The following is a 26,053-nucleotide window of genomic DNA, read 5'->3' as shown; positions in this document are numbered from 1 at the left end:
GGAAGGGCCAAGAAAGCACAACTTATTTCCAGAGAAGGGAACAAGAAGAGGCATTCCATATATCACTCAAGGGAATTCCTCTGTATGAGTCCACACACAGCAGGCAGGCCCTAGCTAGCCATTCTTCTAGTATGTTTAACCACTCTACTACAGTAAACATTTATCTGGGCTTTGTATTCAAAAACATTGAGCACATATTCCCATGGTTTACATATAAAACAATGTTTGCATATGTAGCAATCCATGTATTTACTCACTCAATAACGTGTTGAGACTCTACTGTGAGCCAGGAACTGATCTAAGCCTTAGGGATAAGGGATGGATCAACTGATAACAGGTCCTTCTGGGGCTCCTATTCCAGCAAGGGGAGAAGTAAAATAGGATATTAGGTAGTGGTAAATGCTGAGAAGGAAAAGTAAAACAGTAAGAGGGCACTGCTTTAAACAGGGTGGTCAGGGAAGGCCTCTGAAGAAATGTATTTGACATCGGAGCAAGGGGACAAGCCATGCAAAGATCTGGGCTGAGAATATTCTAGGCAAAGAGAACAGCAAGTGCAAAGCCCTGAGACAGGAAAGAGCTTGGAGTCAGAGGAACAGTAAGCAGGCAAGTGTGGTGGGAGCTGAAGGAGCAAAGGCAAGAAAATGGTAGCAAATGAAGTTGCATAACTAAGGGGGGACCAGGAGGTAAGGGCCTGGAAGGCCACAGTAAGGAGTTTGGGATGTTTTAGGTGGAACTTGTCTACTAAAGGTCCAAGTGGAAATGTGGAGTAGAAAGACATAAATTTAGGAGCTACACCATGTAAACAGTATTTAAGACCATGGGATAGGATGACACAACCTTGGGTGTGAGTGTACACAGAGAAGAGGAGTAACATCTAAACCCCAGGTTACTCCACCTTTTATAGGAAAGGGAGGAGATATCGGCAGAAGACATTAAAAACAAAACAAAACAAAAAACAGCCAGTGAGCCAGTGAAGCAGGAGGAAAACCAGGGCTTCACCAACAGTCAGGTGAAGAAAAGGCTCAATAAGGAAAGTGTATCAGCCACGTCAAAGGCTGCTGGAAGCGCAGATAAGACGAGAGCTAAGAATGGACCGATGAATCTGGCAAGTTGGCACTGCTGGGTGATCCTGACAAGAGCCGTTATAGTGGACACTGGCTACCCAGTAAAGAGTGACAGGTGAAGAAGCGAAGACAGGGAGTAGGCAGAATTATTTTGAGAAATGTTACTACCAAGAAAAGCCAAGAATCAGGGAGGTAGCTGAAGGAAGGCATAAAATAGAGGATTTTTTAAGATAGGAAATACGATGACACGGGAATGTTAAAGAGGACGATCTAGTAGAGACAGATTGCTGCTGCAGGAGCGATTAGAATAACTGCAAAAGCAGCTCAAGCAACCCTGAACTACTGAGAAGAGACAACAGGATAGCCACAGCACAGGGAGAGGGATCAGCTGCAGAGTGACACAGAGGGCTCATGCGCCCTAGCTGGGGAAGGCAGGCTCCGTGGGGACGGAGGCGGGCGAGCTGGGAGGTTTGTGGGTGAAGATGAGGGCTTCTGAGGACTCATAACTTTGCAGTGAAATACAAGTGACCTAATGGTGAGGAGGAGAAGGAGGGACGAATGTGGGAGTTTGAGGAGACGGGTAAAGGTGTCAGCCCCTTTGAAAACATATCTTGCAGGTGTTACCCGTTCCTCTCTCCCTCCTCCCCAGCTCCCACTTAGAACGGCTCGAGCGTCCTTCAGTGAGTGGGAAACGCCTCCCAGCAGCTCGAGGACATCGTCTCAACGATCATAACAGGATGGAGAGGAGGGTCTTGCAGGACTAAACAAAGACACCGACTTCTGACGCCTACTTATCACCAATGTAAATGTCTTTCCCCTCAAGTCAAAAGTTACCAGTGACCTTTTTTTTGCCACGGATTATTGCTGATATGGGAAGTGGTAGGCATGACCCAATTTTCCCCACTGATAAAAAATTATAAGAACATTTTATTTTCAAGTTTCCATTTGAAGAGTTCTTATTAGGGGAAATAAGTGCGATGAGACCCAATCCCCAAAACTTCATCACCCTCAGGAGCATTGCCATAGGATTTTTTCCTGTAATTTGGTACTTCGTATAAGAAGAAAGCTGCGAGGCAAAAAATAAGGAAGTTGGGGCTAATAACTTGGTGTAAACAAACAACAAAAAAAGCATATATATACTTATATATATTTTTAGATGTTAGGAGCATGACTACTTCTAGCAGTAAAAGACTTTTCCAAGTTTATACCATTTATCCTCCAAGAAATACTAATATTCAAAAAAAAAGTCTGTTTACATTCTATAGACATGAAAAGCATAGCTATGGAAAAGCTCTAAAAGCATCAAATTGCCATTTGATTGTTATTCTGGCCTAAGGAAGTTACAGCAATAAACTATTCTCTGTGACACAAAGCAGAGCGCGGGGTTTGGTCAAGCGGCCCAAAAATGCGTAACAAAAGATGACTGCTAGAGTAATCTTCTTCCCGCTCCTTCCAGAGAGAGCGCCCCTTACCAACACAGGGTGTGAAGCTCTAGAATCTTCCGGTTTTAGTTCCCATTCTCTCCAGCACTCTTTGCTCCAGTTAGGCAGGTAATCTGACCATAATTGCCTTCTGTCTTTTTTTTTTTTAACATTTTTTTATTGGTTTATAATCATTTTACAATATTGTGTCAAATTCCGGTGTAGAGCACAATTTTTCAGTTATACATGAACATATATATATATTCATTGTCACATTTTTTTCTCTGTGAGCTACCATAAGATCTTGTGTATATTTCCCTGTGCAGTATAATCTTGTGTATATTTCCCTTTACAGTATAATCTTGTTTATCTATTCTACAATTTTAAAATCCCATCTATCCCTTCCCACCCTCCACCCCCTATAATTGCCTTCTGTCTTATGTACGTAAGACCCCACACTTATTATCAAAAACTGTCCTTTCCTCATTTCTAAACTTCCTTCAGAGCTCAAAACAAGCCTTCTAGCCTTCTACCATCTCAGCCCACCTCCTTGGGAACCCCGGAAGCCCTCACTTCTGAATCACACTTTAACTCTTCCCCCTGAGTTTCCTGAGGGTTGGAACAGTTTATCCCCCATGGTACTGAATACATACTTTGCACATAATTCAGCTATAATAAATATTTTGAATGGAAGGGATGAACTATGTAGCACTAAAAATCAGACCAAAAGACCATCAAATGCCCAGGAAAGTTAGAGAGGTTTTAAAGGCTCATTCTAGAACATACTATGTCTGGATCTATTGCAACTACCTGACTCAACACCTGTAGGCTGTCCCACAGCTAAAGATACACTGCCACAAAATGGTTTACCAGTACTCTGGTACCTTTACTGATATTACTGTGCCATCTTGCAAAATTAGAAGTATATTTTTAAGACTAAAGGAACTGTATTCTATGTGCCCTTAAGAGAAGTAGTTATAAAGATGTGTTCCTTTAGATCAACACATCTAAAATTGTGTTTGTGGAATATGAGTGTTCTCAGAGAAACTAAAAGCTATTCTGAAATCAAAATGTGTGGTGCCTGAGGTGTCCCAGAACTTAGTCCTTAGATGGCTCTTTTCTGTCTACACACACTCCCTTTGTGATCTCACCAAGTCCCATGCCTTTGAATGCCGTCTATATACTGATGACTCACAAATTTATATCCTCAGCCAGGACCTCTTCCCCAAACTCCAGACCTATAACATCTCTCCTTGCATGTCTAATAGGCATCGCAAACTTCACAAACCCCAAAACTGAGCGCCCCTGAGAGTCCCCTCAAACTAGCTCTTCCTGTAGTCTTCCTCACCTGGTTCATGGCAACTCTGTTCTCCCATTGCTCAGGACAAAACCTTGCTGTCATCATCAGCATTTCTCCATCTCACACCCCATGCCCACTCTATCAGCAAATCCTGTTGGATCTACAAAGTCCATCCAGAATCCGACTGTTCCTCACCACCTTCACTGTTAACACCCTGGTCCACATGACGACCACCTATCTCCTGGGTGATGGCACTAGACTCCTGGCTGGGTGCCTGCAATGTTTAAGGCCTGATAGTGGGCACAGCCAAGAATGGACAGACTTTACTCTCCTGAAGTTTACAGTTCAATGAGGAGGAGCAAATATAAAAAGTGCTCTAATGAAAGAAGAAACATAAACACAATACGAAAGGTATACTGTTCAATGGGAGGTCACAGAATGCAGTAATCACACCTGGCAACGGAGTTCAAGGAAGGCTCCTCTGTGAATCAGGTTTAAAGAGCTCTCTCATATAGGCGGGCTCCTCAAATACTGATACTGTAAGTTCTCCTTTTCAAGTACCTCAGTATGACCTGATACAAAGTAATGACTGAAGTGTAAAAACCAATTCTGGGCTTAAACAGTAAAATGTGAACAATAAGAAAATACCGAGAAAAAATTGTCAACATTAAACAGAGAATGGTGAAGAATAACCCAGGAGTTAAACAAAGAACAATAAAAGATCATGAACACAAGAACAGAATCTAAGGCTTTCACATCAGGTTGAAGATAATCCAATAAACTCACCTGGAGTGAATGCCAAAGATAAAGTTACAGACCATTAGTTGATTCTCTAAGGGATACCCATCCTGGATTTTATGCAGGGCCAACTATGAGAACACACACAGTGGAAAAAATTTCCATTAGCCAAACTTGATTCCAAAGAAATGGATTTCAAACGGCTGCCATGTGGAGGTACAACTGGTAAAAGAAACTGGGACTAGCTCAGTGATATGGGGACCCTTTTTTGTCTTTACCAGGTAATATCACCAACTCCATGAATCTAGGAATGTACATTTCAGGTTCCTTTTATACAAGCCTGTATTCTTTCTTCCAAAGTGAGGTCTTGCTATAATTACTCAGAAGTACATGGCTTGCTCTTCTGCCATAAATGTTTACTCTTAGAATTTCTTAATCTTCCTCACTTTCTAAGTGGCTCTCTAACAACCCAGTGATCACAGTACTAGCATATCCAAGAAACTAGAGATTATGAATGGGTAAAGCAGATCAAGTGGACTAATTATAACAGAGATGGTGTATGTGGGATGACAGCTCTGTGTGATGATGGGAAAGTTACTCATGCACAAAAGAGAGGCATCACGTGTAGCTGACTGAAAAAGTCAATCTTCCAAACCCCACTCATGTCTTAGATTCTCCTGTCCTCTTCTATGAAAAGTTTATAGATTTTAGGTTTTCTATATGAGACCTGTCACAATGTAACTGTTACTCAATCTTGATTGACTGGAATAACATTATGTCCTCCCAGCTCTTGACTATCACCCTCAGACCTACAGCATCAACTGGTAAGCAGGTCCAGGCTGTCATATTATTCCTCAGGCACTAGACACGTATTTAAACCCTACCTCCTTTTGTCTGCCACTATTAGCATATGTTAAAAATAAGTGTAATAAAGTGGGATTTATAATCAGGAGTACTCATGGTTTGTCATTTGAATCTGATCTGTTAGAAGAAAACCCTATAGGCTGTTCAACATCCTTCCTACAAGTGATGTTATAAAAATCATCTAAACCTGATTATTTCTCCAAAGCTTACACCTATTACTACCCCATTCCATACATTCTTTTTTCCTCTCCGGGAGAATGATTTTAATCTTCCAATCTGTAGTTATTCTCAATTCACCCCTGCCTAATGCCCCGTGTCAACAGGCTAACATCCGCCTGGTTTCCTGGGGCAAAAAGCTTATTCTCAGCTTTCTTACTTGTGTTCTTTCCTCTCTTCTTCTCTCCTTCTTAGTTTATTTCTCTTCCTCCTGCTGATTTCCCCCTTCACATTCTCTTTGAAAACTGCCAGCTCTTATTCCTTCCCAAACTAATTCCTCTGGTAGGCTCAAAATCATTCTAGGACACCTTAGTACCATGTCCTTCCAGTGGAAATGTACCCGTGTTAGTGGTAAAGTAGGGTCACCATACTTATCAGGTTGGTGACATGTATGACAGCCCCAGTTTACCCCACTGTCCTGGAGTAAGTATTAATATCACCTTCTTTCACTCTCATAAGTGTCTTGGGCTAAGAAAAAAATAATATGATCACCCTACATTTTAATCTCACTGAGGCTGACTCCTGAGCAGTGCCTAAAATACGGCATTGGGATATAATTACATGCTGTTGAAACTTAAGATTGAAGGAACTCAAAAGTATGAGAGAATACCTGGGCCAAACAGCATCACAGTAAATCTTTCTGAGTATGAATTTATTCATTTATGATATGCAGCAATATTAACTATTAGGATAGGATAAAAGTATTCTCTCACTCAGCACAGGTAAGATGATTCTGCCTCTGCCCACTCCGGTGGCCAATTTGATGGATTAAAGTTTGACAGATTCATTGGGACTTTTTTCTAATGAGAGGGGTGCAGTGCCTTGAAGACAAGAAACTGTTTTCTCTTACAGCAAGACAAATGAATGGAAAAAGACTTTACATCTTAATCCATGTGGCTGGTTAGAAAAGTAGACTCAGAGACAGTTTCATATGCTCAACTATATTTCTCTATCATAACTCGTGTCTCTTAAATCTGTTAATCCCAGAATTTGGATTCTGTATGGGTGGTTTTAGGTGTGGAACAGTGTATTTGGTGAAGAAGAAATTTCCAATCTAAATAATACTTCTCAGAGACTTCATTTCCAACTATTGTAAACTAACTTACATCACACCAACCCTTCCAGGAAGAAAAACTGAAAAGCTGGATTTCTGTAATCTGTTTAAATGAATCAGAAAGTTACTATGACATTAAAAGCCTAAGGAGCCAGTATCCCTGAAGAAGGAAACTGCCCAAAGGTAAGGATAAATTCAGCTCTGATTTTCTTCTAAAGGCATTTGATGATTTCTAAGTAGCTGCAGAAATTCAGAAATTGAGCAGAGTCTTCAGCAGTCTCAAAGTGATAAGCAAACATGCCAGGCATTTAGTGGGGACCCCTAAAGGACAAGACTCAAGGCATAAGGGCAAACTAGTAATAAACCAATCCACATAAAGACTGAAACCCAGCTTCCAGTCAGCTCACTTCCAGATTAAATGTTAAGTTGGCTGGCCTACCTAAGCCACCCAGAAACAGAACAATCTCTGAAGAAAGATAACATTATCCAGAATACCAACTTAGCTCTATTATGTATGTTCAATATTCAGAGACTCAATCTGATACTCAATCAGAAACCACTGATATTCAATCAGAAATTACTAAGCATACTAGTAGACAAGATCAAATGGCTTTCCAGTCATTTTTTTTCTCATCCAAGAAAAAACAGAAATTAGAAACAAACTTACAGGAGCCACATATTACAGTTACCAGAGACAGATTTTGAAGTAACTTAATAATATTTTGAAACATTGATGAGATGGAGAATTTCAACAGAATCCATTTTAAAAACAAACTAGATGTCCTAGAGATTAGCATATGTATCAAGGACCTATTAAAGTCAAAATTATTCATAATATGAAAACAGGACATATCAAAATATGTGGTATGCAGCTAAACTTGTGTGTTCAGTAAAATTCATAGCCTAAGTGCAAATATTACAAAAGAAGAAAAGTTAAAGTTTGATGATCTAAATATATATCTTAAGGAGTAAGAATAAAACAGCAAATGAAACTCAAAGAAGGGATAAAGAAGGAATTAATAAAAACAAGAAAGGAAATTATGTCCTTAAAAAACAAATATACTATCCTGGTCATGTTCTATTTCATAATCTGAATGACAACTATACAGGTCTGTCCACGCTGTAAAAACAAATCGAGTAGATTTCATCTATATATGTAACACAAATATGTTTTACTTTAATAAAACAATTATACTATGAGTGTCTTAATAAATAAACTGTTGTTTCACTGCAAATCTGGCTTACATGTAGTGCTCCCTTGGCAGGAAACTTTCAAAAAAGGAAATCAAGGGCAGTGAAACACTAAAACTATACTCCACAGCCCTAATTCATATGTCAAAGACTTTTGAAAACATGAGGTAAGAGATAAAGTACCTAGCAAGACACACAAAAAGTGTAGGGCTCACTCCTCCCCAACCTTCTTTCTAGTTTCTCCAACATAGAAAGCAAACTTCCCTGCTGCCTTTTCTCTTTCTACCATGAATAAGGGGGAGGCCACCTGACTGTGCTACGTCGCAGGTGAGATATTCCTGCCTTTATCTTCCAATGGCATGCAAACCCTATTGCACTGCTCAACATAAACATAATATAACCTAATCCAGTATGCTTCCTTTGGGTTATAATTAGCCTCCAACAGGGCTGGGATGAAGAAGCAATCCATCAAAAGTAGCCTTGTGAAAACTAATCCCTGAGATAATTTTGAAATAGATTTGACTTACCAAGAACTATGTGTATATATTTGGAACAGATCTACTGTCCCCAGTTCCAGGAATCCTGGAGTATGATAGGTGGGGACTGCTATACTGCCTACAGTTGGCTTCTGTGGTTAACTGAAGACTGTCCCTATGGCCCGTCCTCCCCCAACTTTCCAGCAGTCCTCCCATCCCACATCCAAGGGAGATAAGAACTCATCGGAACTAATCAAATTCGAAGTCAGTTAACCTTCACTGGCTTTTCTCAGGCACTAGGGAGATAGTTCTTCTCACTGAAAGCTCTGTTCTGGCCTTTCTTTGTAGTAGGAGGTTCTCAGTACAAAGAGCAGACCTCCTCTTCAGTTCAAGTACAAGCAGCCTCTTTCGCTTATAGGTTCTTCACAGCTACCAAGACGAGGCAGGAGGCTCTGCCTAGGTCACCGCGGTTCTGCTGTGGGGTTTGCAGTCAAAACCTCAGTCAGTAATAAAGAGTTCCTTGGCCCTTGCCTCTCTGTACACATGTCCCTACTTGATCTCCTGGAGAGTGTTGGGCTGAGGACAGGGTCCGTGTGTTCCTAAGTAGCCTGCTCAAATACCACCTCAAACACACCCCAACATTCCATTCCTAAATCTCACTTCTTTACTGTAAATTGTATGGTTGCTCAACAAGGAAATGACGGAAGAAGGAAAAAGATAGGAATTGTTGTTTTATAAGCTAAGCCCGGAATTGCTTTTGATATCAAGACTAGGTAAGACAAATCATCTCAAAGCTTCTTCTTCTGTTAAATACAGATAGCCTTTACTTATCCCATAAGCTAATTCGTGGAATCGGACGTTCTTGGTGTGATAGAGAGGACTGTTAGAATAATTACTGTAAATGGTTTTTGTTTTGTCTTCAATGATTACCCTTCAGGTTATCTTCAAGTTGTAATTTAGAAGAATATTTCCAATGGCTAAATTTAATCGGCCCCATGTCTAAGAGGCCTAAAAGGAGGAGCTAGTGCTTGATCACCTGCAGAATCCAACCATTCGACAATCACATAGGATGTTATTAGTGCTCATTTATGGCACGGTCTCAGATTTCCTGAGTGTATAAGCCATGAAAGAGGGCGGAGTAATTAAATAAGACAAAAAGCCAAATGGCTCTGTGGCTGCGTGTTTTTACTTTTCAAACACTCTTCTACTTTTGCTTATTCCGTTTTTAAAAACACAAAATGAAAACAGTCCCCCGAGGGTGAAAATTTGATTTTCTAATTTTTCTTTCCAAATATAGACATCTCACCACCATTAATGCAAATGACTCTGCAAAGCAGCACATTTACAAATGGCTATTAAACTAAATATAACATTAAGTACAATCCATCAGTTCTGATTTTCTAAATAGAATGAAATTTCAAGTACTGACCTAGTTGAAAATCACCTTATTAAAATCTCTAGTCACATTTTCTATGTCTTATATCATTTTTAAAAAATCAATGTTTTTAGCTATTTACAGTATTTTAAACATTTTCACATTTACTATTTTACTTGAATTCTTACAGAAAGTTTATGAGAAATGTACTATTTAACTATTTTACAGATGAGGGAAATTAAAGTTCAGAAAGTTTAAAGGACTTCATGAAACTCATACAGCCAACTGGCCAAGCCAGAATGTGCTCTCTGCCCACTTCACTACCCGCTGAAACCCTTACATTCCTGATGAATATACTTTACTACCAAAAGTTTAGAAGAAATTGTCCTGAAACTTCTAAACCTTTTACACAGCAAACCAGGGTCAAGCATCTACAATGGTTTAGGCCCTGTACAGATAACCTTTAAAAATTTTAATAAACACATTTTTAAGTATTTAACAGGATTTAATTACATAAAATAAAATGAGCCACAGAGAGAGAGGGAAAGCAGAAAATCCACATTAAAAAAATAGCACTTTTAAAAACCATTTAAAGAAAATCAAGAACTTGCAAAGTCTAGGTGCATCTGAGTTAGATAATGTTTTTAAAAGTCCTTTTTTCTTTTTCATTATTGTGCCATGTACTCCACTGTGTGTAAAGGCAGGTCACCTGCTCTGTGATGCAGAGAAGGAAACTTGAAATACTAATTAATCTACCTGGTGGGAAATGCCCTCTATCTGGATGCCCCTTAGATGCTACCTACCTATGCCTCCAAACTCTAGCCAAGAATTACGGGGAGGGTGAGCCTGACCCTGGCTGCCTCAAGCTCAGTGCTGAGCAAGTAACAGGCCCCTCAATCCATGTGTTACATGGAGGGATATTATGAGGCTCTGAACCAAGAGAACATCTGTGGGGACAGAATGTTGAAAACAGATTTGGGAAAAATTAGAAGGCGGAATATACAGGACTTGTTGAATGCCTGGATAGAGAGAGTAAAGGAGAAGGAAGTGTCTACAATGAACACAAGACTAGGACCACATTTCTTCAAAGGTCCAAAGCTCACATGACATCAAGAGTAAATATTTCACCAATACTGATGAGTAACAGATGCTCCACTGAAAATCTGGCTGAACACTAAACATATCTGTGACCTCAATTTTCACTGGATTTTAACCTGAGCAATAGTTGCTGAGAAGACCAGAGTTACTTATCTTCTGCATTTAGCCTCTTCATCTGTAAGGCAGGTTGAAAACCACACACCACATGCAGATGATACGTAAAAAGCTCTTAGTACACTGCCTCAAATAGCATAGTGGTAACAATAATTACTGCCAGGTTAGGGTTAGTGTAATCCTGGAATCTATGGTAAACAGATGATCAGCAAAATAATAAAATGTTTTTCTCTCCCAAAGGAATAAAGTAAAATAAAGTTATATTGGCACTACATTTAATTCACAATCCTCTGGATTTCAGATAGAAATCTCTTTCCCCAGTTGGTATCATGGACTTAAAAACATATATTCACCCAGTACAGTACCTCTCCACGCAAGTTAATTCTACCAAGTGTATAGATGTATAAGTTTTAACTTGAAAGAGTTGCTGAGATCTCTTCACCATGGTAAGGCTAAAAAAAATCAGATAAACTGAAGGCGAAGGTGAGCGTGGGTGGATCAGTGCAGCTATCCTGTAAAAGTAACACAACTGCTCACAGTAACGGCACCATTTTATCTGCATTCCCTTGGAATGACACCCTTGTCCTTGAACGACTGTTTTCAGCAGGAAAAAAAAAAGGTGACATACTTTACTTCCACTCTCACTCTACCTATTAATATCTTAAAAGCAGTATCAGTCTACAGTCCACTCCAAAAAGAAAGACCCTAAACATAGGGTTTTCTTTTTCTGTTCTTTCTGCTCCACAATCTTCAGCTGCCACTGGGAGAGAGGGGCTGCAGTGGGAACAACCAAACAAAGACAAAAAAAACAAAAATTAGCATCATGGGATTAGTGACTTTAAGAGAAAATTATAGTTTAAGGGGAGATGTTTCGTGTGCGTTCTCTTCTGCACACATCCCAGTCGGGGTAGCTAATAAAAAAACATGGACTGCTCTTTTAAAAACAAAAAGTTCAAGGGATGAGAGGTGGGAGTGTGGAATCATCAGAGGCAAGAGTTGGAAGTTAATGGCCTGACAAGCAACCAAGTGGAGTGCTCTTCTTGTGCAGGACTGAGCACTGTTCAGCGCCCCCACCATCTGCTCCACCCCAGTGTGGTCCAGGAGCCGGCAAGGCTCTGCCTTCCACATCCTGCAAACCTCAAGGCTGGTGGTCCAGACTTCTGTGTCCTCCGTCTCACCTGTGGTTCCCTTCTCTGGGAACAAAAGGAAAAAGCAGGGCTCTTCTCAAAGCACAGAGCAGCAGTTCTGAACTTGGGGTCCCCAATGGGGACCCAGGAAGCCCAAGGACACTGTGAAATTATTTGCAAGTTGTTGTGCCTACACATTTATTGTGCATTTCTCTGGTAAGTGCATCCATTGTTTCATCACAAACTCAAGTGCATTCTCGACATGAAAAAAGCTTAAGAACCACTGCCTTAGATGGTCTTTGAACTGAAAAAGTATGTAAAGAAGGCCCACGCTTGCATCTTGGAGGTGCAGTCCTTTAGACAGTGTTCATACTGAAAGATTTTTGTGGCTCCAGGAATGGGACAAGTGGACCTTCTAATCACTAGAGGATTCACTCAAGGTCACACTCCCAGAACAGAAGTAGGGCCAGCACAAGTGCCCTCTCTTGAGCCCTCCTCTACTTTCATTCCCACCACACCACTGGAACAGGAAACAATAATCCATTAAAATGCTTTAAAAAAAAAAAAAGTCATTGAGTGAAACTGGATAAATGTAGAAGTACTTTTTACTTAGTGCATCAAATGTGGTAACAAAAATCAGCCTGTAAAACTAACAAGCAGACATAACTATTTAAGACCTGTCTGGGTGGATGCTTTAATATCTCATTACTTGGGGCCTAATAAGAAATTGTCGATAAAATGCCCATCCACAGAGAGACAACGGGGGTAAAGCATACCATCCATTGACTTCCAGATGGCTGCTGGCAGTTCTCTGAGAATTCAGTGCTATCAGCTGGGAAGCATTTAACCCAGGTCCTCCCAGTGCTGGGACGTACAAGGGACCACATGGTCCCAGCAGAACTCTTCAAACAGACAGCTGTGTCGCTGTAATTAAATCCGTAGTAGTCATGCTATTATCTATTTAGCAGCTTTTTTTTAATGTACCCTTCACTGAGGTCTCTGAGAACACGCACCAAATTAGAACAATAGAAAATACTGAAGAAGCAGTAAAAGGGAATCAAGGGGAGAGGAAAGTTCTGACACAAGAGCAGGCAACAGCTGTCCCAAAACTTCCCTGAGAGGGTCTTCATTTGTCCCTGGTGGGATGTGACTGAGCTCCAGGAGGTGATGGTCACTTTCCTGACATGAGTGAGGAGCTGGAGGGTCGGCGCACCCCTTGATTCCCCAGTACACTCCCCTGACAAGTTCTACCTCTTTTTGAATTCTGAATTTTTGAATCCTCCGGTGCCAGTCACTGGACATTCAACATATCAGAAAATCTTAAAAGAACTCAAAGGCGATCTAGTCCAATTTCTCACCCATTAACTACATTCCTAACATACAGAAGAAAAAAGCATTCAAGAATTAATTCAGATGTCACCTCTGCCCACTCCCCAGCCCCTGGCAAAATTCATCCTCCCTTCTCTAGGAGAAGACACCCCCACCCTGTGTTATTTACAGATTTGTCTCATAGTCTATAATCAGAAACCTTAAAAGCAGAGAGTGGACCCTCCTCGTTTTTGTAGTCCTGATCCCTAATAAAGTCCCTAGTGCAAAGGAGGACTTCATAAAAGCTTTGTAAATAAATTAGAGATGAAGCTCTATTTCCTATATAATTCATATTTATATTAAAATAAATACTGCCTCCGTGAAATACCTGCTATTACAAGTTTATGTCTAGAGCAACAAACGGTAAATCTATCCTCTTTCATGGGAAGGCAACCTTCACGAACTTCCTACCCCTCAAACCTTCTCGTCTCGAAGAGTCATGGATGAGTTACTTCGACTATTCTCAGGCTGGTGCCCAGGCATTTCCCCCCGCCTAGTTCCCATAACCACATCCCCTCAACTGTTTCTGAAAATGGGCCCCTTTGAAAATCTGAATCTGATGAATGTTATAAACTTTCTGTCCAAATAAAGTACGGTTTCCCCCATTATCCACTTCATGCTTGAACTTACACAGTTTACCTTTATTCTTGTTAACTTCATTGTGGGTTCAGTCCCTCAAGATCATTCTCCATCTTGAGTCTGTCCTTTAAAGTTCAGAGAGCTAACCTTGTCAATTGTGTGTCCTCTGAGAATCTGATAAGCCAGCATTGGGTCTTACTCCAAATTGCTACTAGATCTGTTCAGCAGGACAGTACAAGCTAAAAAGTGTCATGCCATTAAAAATTCCTTCCAGCTCAAGTGGTAGAGCACATGCTTAGCACACACAAGGTCCTGGGTTCAGTCCCCAGTACCTCCTCTAAAAATAAATAAGTAAATCTAGTTACCCCCCCCAAATTTTTTTTAATTAAAAAATAAAGAAATTCCTTCCACTGTGACACTGGTTATTAAGACACACACTTGAATACAATGATTCTCTAGCTAAGAACTCTGTGGTGGTCACACAGACCTCAGTTCATCAAAGTGCTTACAACGGCACCATCATGGACCCTACGGATGCCTTACTACAACCAAGTGGGCCGCTCAGAAAAGAAAATGTGAGATATAAACATACTTATGTTCTTCTATTTAATGTGTATAGCAATAATTCAGATCACAGGTTAACAAACTTTTTCTTTGAAAAGCCAAATTAGGCTTTGCAGGCAACATACAGCCCCTGTCATGTGTTCTTTTTTTTTTTAACAACTCTTTAAAACTGTAACTATTTTTAGCTTGCCAGCCATACAACAACAGTCTACAGGCAGCCTAGGGCCCGATGCCATTGTTTGCCAGACATCGTTGCTTCGATTTTGAAGCAAATGGCAGACTGGTGAAGACAACCATTTAACCAAAAATTAAAACAGGCAGTTACTGGATGATAGTTGTGGTAGCTGTCATGACGGAAAAGCATAGCATATGAGAGCTTACAATGCAAGCTCCAGCCAAAACCAGGGATCCCAGGAGACTTCCCTGCAGAGATAACCTCTACTGAGAAATAAAGGGAAACCCAGTTGCCTGGGCAGGAAGAGCATTTCAGTGAAAGGAAACAGCATGTGCACAGGGCCCGAGGTCTGGGGAAAACTGGCACATTAGTGGACCTGAAAGGACGTGTGTGTGGTCAAAGTCAACAAGGGAGAGAATCTTGCAAAACAACTCTGGAGAGAGACATGAGGCAGGATAACACAAGGCTTTGAAGGGCATGCTAAGGATTCTGGGCTCATTGCAAAAACAGTCTTAAGCTATGAGTGACAATCCTTCAGTGCAGAACCTGTCTTATATTACCTAGATCCCTCACAGTGCTTTATCAGCTTTCTACATTCTCAGATTTCAAAACCACAATGGTTTTTCTGAGTGAAAAAATAATTCTTAACATCCTATTACTCAGACTACTAGGACTAGGACTGGCTAGTGTTTTATTACTTGTTACTTTCAGGAGAGACAGAAGACAAGGGAAGACACCACTGCATGATCCTACCTCCACATGTCCCATGGAGACTATTTAATACAGAATCATTCTAAATTCAGACCTAAATAAAAATTTTTAAATTCCTCAGTGTTCTATTTTGCTACTTTCTCTTGGACCAAAAATTATAAAATATATTACAAATGTATTATCCAAAAATTATAAAATGTATTATAAATATATAAATATATATTATAAATTATAAAATATATTATAAATATATATTATAAACATATAACCAAAAATACATTACAAATATATATATTATAAAAACATATATAACCAAAAATTACAAATATATTATTGCTTCATTTATTTCACTTGTTTCATTTTCCCCAACTCTGTTTCATGGTTGATCCTACTCTTCCATTCACAAAGAGGCAGGAGAAAGCAGGTGTGAAAAAGGAAGTAATATTTTTTAAGCACCTAATTGATCTATGCCTGGTGTCCTTCACATATATTACCTCTTTTTAAATCTCATAAGAACATGAAAGCTAAGTTTTTACCCATTTTTTCTAAGGCTCAAAGACATTTAAGTACCTGCACAAGATCACTCAGCCAGTAAGAAAGCAAGCTAGGATTTGAACCAACACCTCCAGGATTATATAAAACCCAAACTTTTCTGCTTCATTAAGCAAAACACGTTTCCTATTATCCAACAAACTCTAAAAAGACTCTCAATCTTCTATTCCTTTGATTTAAATCCTTTTGTCCTATTCTTTCCACAGTGAGGTCTTACAAGTTGGGAGTTTAGATCAAGAAGGCACCGCTAAAATGGAGAAAATACAGCCCATAGGATGGTTCAGACCATGACAGCACAGACTAAGAAACAGATAAGCATGGGAGCACAGAGCCCCTGTGTGACATTAGAGAAGAGAGACTCTTCCAAGGGCCTTTAATTCTCATCTATTCTTGGTTTTTATTTTAACAAAACCTACATGTTGTGCTACTTCAGCACATCTGTTGAAAATGAAAAACTATAGAGAATTTTTAAAACTGGAAACCAAAAGGTGACACGAATCAAGATCTTTTAAAAGAAGTAACTGCACTCCGTTCCCTCAGCAGGACTTCATTCAGGGACTCCCACAAAGACATGTGCAAATAAGAACAACACTGCCCACACCCCAAGAAAATCCCTTCATGACACATTTTTTATGGATGTTTTCACAATGTTCTGATGAAAAGAGATACTCCCTGAGAATTCCACACTTTGGAAAAGAGTTGCACAACTCTTTTAAGTGGTAGGGACAATTGTTATTTTTCTAAACAAAGCCTTCCTCCAGAGTGTCTGGGGATGCCTTCTTAGAGATCATAATTCAACAGGCATTGAATTATGCATCGAGTTTTTCTTCACCCAAAGCTTCAAGGTAGAGGGTACTTGTTGAAATTTCTAAAATTCCCCTTGCTTATTTCTCAGTGCCATAAATAAGCTAATATGGAAACAGGCTTTATCTGTAAGTTTCATTTGAGAAACAACGAGTAACGCAGCCAAAGACACTGTGAGAAGAGATGAACTTCTTTCATCTCTGACCAAAAGGTTTTTCTGAAACAAGTCATCTTAATACACAGCTGGGTTTCAGCTTGACTTGTTCTTTATTTATTTATTTATTTATTTGATTATATACTTGGATCTTAACCATAATGCGGTCTTTGGAATCAAAACTGTAAGAAAAATGTAAAGTGAAACAGAGTTTTAATCACGTATAGAGCTCGTAAATTCTATAATAAATCACATTCAGTAATAAATCCTTTCCAAGTCTGATCTGCCTTACCCCTAATTTCACACCATTTCATGTCATACAAAATGAGGTAGCTCATGTCTAAAAGTAGAATGTTGGCTAGTCCGTGATTTGAAATGTGCCATGCCTGGGAAATTAAGCAATATCATGTCATCTTGCAATAGAGTGTCTTTCTGTGCTGACAGTTGAATTTCCAGTATATCCTTGTGACACACTAAACTTTGTTAAAAAAAAAAAAAAGATTTGGTTTTTTCTTTAAGCTATGTCAATCAGCAGGTAACTGTGTTCACTGAGCTTTCAATTATGAGAAAAATGTGTAAATGGATTTTAACAAATGAAAGAGCAAACTATTTTTGAAATATTAGAATTTACATGATTGTTTTAGTTGAAGAAAAAATTTTACTGTATGAGCTGGGCAAGAATGTGCATTTCAAGCAACTGGTTAACTTAATGAAACACTATGTCAGTGATCATGATAAGACGTACAAATTTTAAAGTTGTTAGAATGAAAATATACTAACAATACTTTCAGAAATCATCTTTCTCTGAGAAACTCTCATAGTCACAGTCATTTTCTCAGCCTTTAAAAAATTTTTTTTGAGAAACAAGATAAGTAAAAGTTGATTCTCCCCAATTAGTCATCATCATCATTACACTCAGCAACTAACTTACAAGACTCCTGCCTCTCCCTCCACCCCAGACCCTCTGCCTTCCCAAACTCCCTACCCCATAAAGAAGATGAGACACACAATAACAAACAAGTGATTCCCTGTAAAGTGACAAACAGTAAGCGCTTAGATGGTGTTAGAATTTGAGACAGGTATAATTCACATGAGTCACTCATCCAAAGATGAGTGGCAGGAAAAAGCAAGACTTTACTTAGGTATTGAAGTAAAGGCAGGACTTAAAAAAAGCAAGAGGAAAAGAGATGCTTGGGTCCAGTGGAAATGTGCACGCAGTAACACTATTCACAGAAGGACAATCAGACACATTTCATTAGAATGCAGACAGAGCAATGGAGTAGAGAAGTTAAAAACGTGAAACCCCAAAGAGCAAGATTCACGATGTAAATCTGAGGAGTAAGAAATGAAAAAAACGCAACTGACTTCCATCTTACCCCTTCTTACTGCAAAACCAAACCAAAAATAAAAAACATAGCACATTTAAATAATGCAAATGACAGTGATAACTAAGACTTGTCTAATATTTCAACTGCCTTAAGCACAGTCCTTTTCCCACAACAACCCTATGGAGAAGGCAGTTCAGACTGAATTATAAGACCTTTATTATGAATTGGAAAACTGAGGTTCAGAGGACTTAAGGTTTAACACACTGATTTAAGTTTTCAAAGCTATTCCTGTGATCACCTTAATGAAAAAGTTCAATAATAATTGTTTTTTCCTCTTACCAGCACACACACACACACACACAAAAATGAAGGCTACAACGATGCGCCTCTATCAGACTTACTGACCTAGAAGTGACAGTGTATCAACAGCAAGAACAAATGCTGAACAGCCTAAAAGTTAAGGGACCATGGGCTGTTTCTCAAAGCATAAGTAAAGATCTGTATATTAAGTGAGTACCCACCCTGGCCCTGGATAATTAATCTAATCTATGTCTGCAAATTCTACTGGTAACTCTAACAACAACAACAACAAAAGGGTAACACTGAAACTCTGTCATATTTCATTAAATTTAGGGGATTAATGGCCATCGTTCTAAGAATTTTAAAAGTCACATTATTTTCCATTTGTTGGGTAAACCAAGTCATTCACTTGAATTGTTAAACTGCAGATAAATTATATTCCGATTTATTTCTTACATTCTACCTTACCCTACCCCTTCTCCTTAACTAACCCCTTCTCCAAGGAAGAATGTTTTATTTGGCTAAAACTCTAATCTTCTGCTACTTATGTTCTCTAAAATAGAAGGATGCTTCTAAGGTCCCTTGCTTCTCTTTGATTGACAGCTCCGGCCCACAGTTATCTTGTCTTTCATGGAACTGCTGTACTTTACTGTCAGCACCACACAGTTTATTTGGTCTCTCCAGCTAGAAATAAACTCACAATCTGAGGTCATATTTTATGCTTTTTAAAAAATTATATAAGCCTCTTCTCCCTGACCTCCACCAATACCACTCGGGGTCTGGGCACACAACAAACAGTCGGACCACTGAGCTTCTTAATCACTGTGGCAGCAGAAACAGCCAGTCACCGGAAGACTCTTAAGAATGTTTAACTGTTGGTTTATCTAAGAACAGTTCTGCTGATGAGCCCATTCAGCATGATGTGTGCCTCAAAGACAAACTTAAGGTTACTAGCTACCAACTGGACACCTGGGGCTCAAGACCTAAAAAAGACCATGATACAAATAAGTAGAATTCACTGTGCTCACTGAGAGCACAGGCCCCAGGGCCAGGCAGCAGCTCTTAACACTTGGTTGCTATTTAACTTTGCAAACAACTACTTACTATCTTTGTGCCTCAAGTTTACCAATATATAAAACAGGGTTGATTGTACCAACCAAAGCACTAGTGTGAAAAGGTGTTCAGTCTATGTTAGTCGTTGTCATTATCCTCCACAGAAGAACAGACTCAATGCTACCACGTGGAGCCCGAAGGAGCTCAGTGCTGCTAACACTGAAGTTCAGAGCTGTTACAAGGCTCCCTGCAAAATGGCTTGGTCACCTTCTAGCCTCTTGTATGCACATGCCTAGAACACTAATCAGGTGGTAACGTCAACTGGGTATGTTTAACGCTGGCTTTCAGACTGCAGGAAAAACTACGGCTACCATTTTAACATGGCAGCAGAGAAAAGGGAAGCATGGTTGTGTTCATTTCACCTCAGTTCTAGGGAGTGAAACCAGACCATTGGTGCTAATGCACGGAGAAATCAGGACACTCTGCTGGTGACTGATAAGGTCAGGCGATCCTGCAGAGGCAGCTAAGTCAAGGAGCCACTGGATCAATCAGACAAGTGAGCTGGGAACAGTGGGAAGCCCTTCTCTTTCTGAAGAAGAGCAAGAAAAACTTCCTCCCTTGGCTTGGCCTCTTGCTGCAGAGATTCCCGGTGGCGAGGGAAGGAGGGAAACAGCAAAATCTGCAGATACCTCCCCCTACCTGTAAAGGATGGTTCACTGATCTTATTATCAGTTATCCCAGATGACAACACTCCATCAGAGCTCCGAACCAAGGTATAAGGTATAAACTTTTCACTGAACTAACTTTACAGTACGTACGTCAGTTCACTTAAAATTCTCTTGAGGGTGGAGGATTCGGGAGCAGGGAGATTAGGGCCAAGTGCAAATGTGCTGGATGGTGCTCCAAAGAGAACACTTGCCCCACCCTTCTTGCAATTTTCTTCTTTGTTCCAGATGCTGACCACCAAGAAGGGCCCTTAAGAGGAGGCATTTTTGGTTGCCAAGGAGATTCTCCTAAAGCGGACCGGATTTCTTGCAGAGCTGGGAACAGCAGCTCCTTGAGCAGAAGCAATCAGAAACACACAGGTGGCCAAGTCGTCTACCACCGTACTTCTCACCTCCTTACCTCTGAATACCAGCGGATTAGCCGTCTCAGAGATCCAATTAGACCAGGAAAGTAAACCCAGTTTTAGCCTTGATATTCTAAGCTTCTGAAAAAAGCCCCAGAGTGAGCTGGGAGGCAGATGCTACTGACTGAGAGATTCTTTTCACTTTAACTGAGTCGCTAAGCTTTTAGTGGAGTGAATCACAAAGGAGAAACTCAAATTTGACTGGCAAACAGTATCCCAGCAGTGGAGGCAGATTTATTAAAGTGTTTAAAAGACCTAGGACACAAATTGGTATAATCTTTTGGGGAGGTAATTGGCAATACATAATGACCCAGCAATTTTCCACTTACAAAAACTTCTCCTTCAGAAATGCCCATAAAAGAATTAAAAAAAAAAAAGTTAGCTCTTTAAAAACTCCAGTTGCAGAATCATACAATCCCATTTGTAGTTTATATAAATAAGTATATATATTTTTAATGCATAGAAAAAGTCTAGAAGATTCTACATCAACCTGCTAATAAGTGGTTATTTGAGGGTGAGAATTTGTAAACTTTCACTTTCTATTTTATTTGTTTTTGCTTTGTTTGAATTTTTACAGCAATTTTGTATAATTATGAAGTAGAAAAAAACTAAAGTTTAAAAAATATTACAGATAATAAAATGTTACTAGAGCAGGTAAAGAATGAGTCCATGTTTTTATTTATAAGTACTATAAAGGTTTCTTAACCACGCCCTTAGGGTGTTCACCATAAGGTGCCGCTGTTTTCTGGTTTTCCACTTCGAGGGGGGAAAAAGCTAGTTTTTTGTTTTTTTTTTTTTTAAATGACGTTTTGGTCAGAGGTAGGTGACATGTGACACGAGAGTAGATATTCATCAAGGACAACTGTAACGGCCTCCTACTGCTCTGCGATACAATCTAAGTGCATTCCTGGTACTGGGATTCAGGCAGACGGCTACACACTAAAAAGAGGACAATAAGTGACATCAAACACGAAACACAACAGGTCATCACTGAAGACATGTAAAACCTGCAATCCTTTTTGTTAAATTTTGAATACAGGAACGCCCTGCGGTGCTCCTAGAGTTCGATTCTCTCACAGGTACAGGGACAGGTGAGGGTGCGGCTCAGGACCCCCCTCGGTGGTCCTGTCTCCTGCATACACACCCCGATGCCCCTTTCTGAACAATAAAGACTAAGACACTTGTTCCGGAGACAGGCCCTTGGCGAAGGGATCGTGGGTCGTGTGTTTTCCCCCGGTGACATCCAAAAGAGCACTGCAGGTAACAGACACAATCACTCAAAAGCTCAGCCTCGCCACTCCCGGGGGCCTACCTCCACTTCTCGTGCAATAAAATACTTTCATTTTTATTAATGTTAATTAATAATTTAATTAAGAGTACATGGAAGATATTTTAACTAGTAAACTCATTTTTTTTTCTTACAGTACTTGTATGGAACAGAAGAACTTCCTTTGCCGAGAGGAACAAGGTCTTGACATCTAGGGCACACGCAGTAAGAAACGTCCATTGCGCTGTGTAATGCACGTGGTGTGTACCCAGTGCTTAATTACAGGACCACCACCGATGATCCAGGACATGAGCAAGTTCCTCCATCCTAGCACACAGCACCCCCAGTGGTCCTTTTCAAAGGTAAGTCAGAACACACAACTCTCCTGAAACACTGTTTCATGGCACTTCGAATAAAATTAAAAGGTCTCCCTGCATACTTCCTGGCCTCACCTACCTCTGCACACCTGCTACCTTGGCTCCTCCTTTTCTTACCTGAAAACACAAGATAGAGCTTAGATTACCTGGAACAAGTGTATCTACTTCACTTTCAGGCTGACACAAAACTCGTTTTTAAATGAAGGCTGTCAGGCTGATCCAGATAAAAAGTTTTTCACAGAAAGTATAACGTTGCAAAAACTGGAAAATTCAAGTGTCTCAATTTTATTTGGGACACAGGTCAAGAACACAGGTTCCTAAAGTCAGTATAAGTATCAGTGCTTCTCAAACTCTTCTAATAACCATTAACCAATGTGGTTGTTAATTCTTTCAGAATATGGGAGAGAGCATAAGGAGGGAGAAGGAAGCTACATAAAGTCAAAAGTTTTGGAGAAAGGGAAAAGACAGTGACAGACATCAGTTTTGTTAATTGTCTAAGTAGCTAGCTGATCCCCTTGGAAACGGGCTCCAAAGGTAACCATCGCAATGGGTACACCAGTTCCCATCAAGGACTCCTGCCCGATGGAAAGCTGGAGCCGCCCAACCACAGGGAAACTCATCGCAGTTACCGAAACTGCAGTGAGTGACTCAGCACACCTAACGACTGCAACCGCCTCCTCACAACATGCCTTTCTTCTCAGGTTTTCACAGGTGTGATTCCATCTGGAGCTTTCCTGACACAGCAGTGCTTCACTGGCCCCCGAGCACGTGCTGAAGACAAGAAGCATAACCTCGGCAAACCCGAGCCCGTCCCGCCACTGCGCCCTCCCTGAGGAGGGGGGCGAGACCACCCGGCGCTCTGTGTGAATCGGAGGGTCTTCTGGCCGAGCCATGGAAAAGGAAAAGCAGGTGCAATAGCCCTCTTCCATCACTGTGAGTGTGCAATAGCTACGAATGCTAAGGGAGACTGTGTGTGAGCCTCAGGGTGGAAACCAACACGATGAAAAATTCGTCTCACCCGAATTTAGTTGACTCGCCTCTGTATCACACACGTGTAAGAAAAGAATTAGGGGCTCATCCAGTCACAAAATGCTTCTTTCCAGATTTCATTTTAAGGCGGTCATGGCTTAGCAGTTCCAAACTTACATGTGGTTTAAGGATTTCATCCTCTTATTCTCTGACAAAAATATTTAAATTCAGGTATATCTCTACAAAAGACCAAGACTTCAAAAACAGAAATCGAGGCCATCAAGTGTATTTAAAGATAATAGGCAACAGGCAGTGCTAAAAGGGATTACAACACACTTTAGAAACTAACCTGAGGCCAGATTCTACCAGGAGAAGTAGGGATGGGTTCTCAGATAAGCTAGCTAAATAGCAAGCATCATGGAAGCCATCGCCAGATAAGATGTTACAAAGTCATGTGAGCTGGAAGTGTCTCTCTAACAATCTGCGAGGGATTTCTACATCGACTGCATCCCCTGCAGTCTAGAGACTGCAATTTCACTTAAGGTTGGTCACGTAATTGTGAGAGCTTTTTGCATTATTGATAATCCTGGAAAAACGAAAACAAAAAAACAAAACAAGCCCTTTTAAAGTCATTGCAGCACTGAGCACGGTTATTTCCTCCAGAGTTAAAGCTAAGAGGTAAAATGATTTTAAAAAAAAAGACTTCCTAATCCTCACAGCTGATCTCACACTCACAAGAAAATTAGAACTAACCCACCGCATTTGATAAGCATCCATGGCAGTTCTAACATATTTTAAAGAACAGAAAAGGAATAAAAGGAGATAGAAAAACAAATCAATCTAAGGTAATTGGGGAAGGTAACTGGATAATGAAGGAAAGGAAAACCCTCCATAGCAACAAAATAGAGGAGATCATTTATGTCGATTTACAAGTATATGAGCTCCAGCTATATATATATGTATGTTTAAATCTTCTCCCCAGGTGTTTTTCTGCTTAATAAATACAACATCCAAGATGGAATATTGTTGAAGCACTGAGTCACCTCAATTCTGGCCATGCTTTTTCTTCTGCTGTTAACTATTTTGAGCTATTTCTCAATAAAGCAGCCGCTACTGAAATCATCAGTGCATAGGCTTGGCAGAGCCAGAGAGAGAAAGTGCAGTCCGCAGATTTGTTTCTTCTGTTTCCCTAAAACAGAATCTCATAAAAAATATGCCTTCGAATTTTGTCACTATGTAGCTGTCAGAAAGAAAACTGCTCCTCATCAGAACTCTGAACATTAAACCTGTCTCTTGTGCTGCAGGGAAGTTACACAGCCCCGGGAAGTCACCAAGCACCGTCACAACTGTTCGAATTGTATCCAGGCAGGATAATCAGTCAATCAGAAAACTTCAGTTCCAGTTGGATGGAAGTTTTTCTGGGGCCAACTTGGAAAAGCATACAGAACAAGTTTGACTTTACTGCCAAGATCATTTCCAGGACACTGGCTAATTAATTGTAAAAGCTTTTTCAAAACAAATTTGAGCCTGGCAACCTTTTTTTCCCACCCAAACACAGAAAAAGCAGGTTAAAAAATAAAAGCCTGGGTTTATTGTGGTTTTTGCCCTGGCTTCATCTTCTTAGCAAGTCCATTTTCTTCTTCTCGCCCTAAAATGATCCCAGAGCTTTTGTATCTGAAGTCACTAAGATAGTAAGTATAGAAACTGGAAATATTAGTTGGAATTTATACTCTACCTTTGGTTATAGAGGAGATCATGGATCAGTTACAAAGCTTCTCTTCAAATTTCTTGGTGGGAACAAAGAACAGAGTTTCGTCCTCTTTGGGGGTTAACTATGACTATTATATTAGATAAACGAAGATGGACAGTTGCTCTTACAATGATATATTCATCAACCTCACTCTCTGGTTTTGAAAACAAAAAGAACAAAACTCTTGAACTGAGTCTTCCCGGTTTCATCTTCACATGAATCTCTATGAATGTGATGCATCAGTGACAGGCAACAGAGTCTGGTTTTAAGGACCAAATCACATAGGTTTCACAGCAAAATCAACACCCCAAATCATCATGTTCCAACCTATTTCTTCTAACACTGGAATCACAACCTTATGTAATACACATCTTGAGCCATCAAATTTCTTTGGCATACGCCCAGATTCGAAGACACCCAAGAAGGTAAGAAATCTTTCTCAGAATTTACCACCTGCTACTGACAAAAGAACTGTCCGCAATAAAAGAAGCCTTCCAGACATTTCAGAAGAAGTGTCAGCCAGGTATTTCTAACTCTGCCTTATCCAATATCAAGGACCCTGGCCAACCTCATAATCGGAATGGTGCTTGGTGAATACTGTATAGAGCCAAAATGTACAAAATTGTTTTGAGGGAAATTCTCAACAAGTCCTAGGGGACTGAGTTTTCCCTTTTCACGACTGGTATGAATGTACCAGTGTAGCCAGTATTTAAGTGATCTTCTCCCACATCATCAGGTAGGCCAGTGGTAGGAGAGAGCCATCACTACCAGCATTTAGAAGGCAAGAATTAATCTCAGTGCAGAAGGGGTAGGTAATTAGGCAGAAACAAAGCAGAGTTTCTCTTCTGGGAAACACATTTAAGTTAAGATGGGAAAGATAACACCAGATGTCAGAGAATCTTAAAAAGTCAGGGAATTCTGAATGTAACTTGGTA

At 40.1% G+C, this 26,053-nt stretch overlaps 1 protein-coding gene across 6 annotated transcripts in view; it reads right to left on the bottom strand.

Moving 5' to 3' along the window:
* The window catches only part of SLC4A4 (solute carrier family 4 member 4), a 310,190-nt gene that overhangs the window by 104,441 nt on the left and 179,696 nt on the right, over positions 1 to 26,053 (bottom strand). The gene's annotated exons all lie outside the window — the stretch shown is intronic.

The sequence above is a fragment of the Camelus dromedarius genome, chromosome 1, assembly GCF_036321535.1.
Source record: "Camelus dromedarius isolate mCamDro1 chromosome 1, mCamDro1.pat, whole genome shotgun sequence".
NCBI classification, from domain to species: Eukaryota; Metazoa; Chordata; class Mammalia; order Artiodactyla; family Camelidae; genus Camelus; species Camelus dromedarius.
This window is presented reverse-complemented; position numbering and strand designations above follow the sequence as displayed.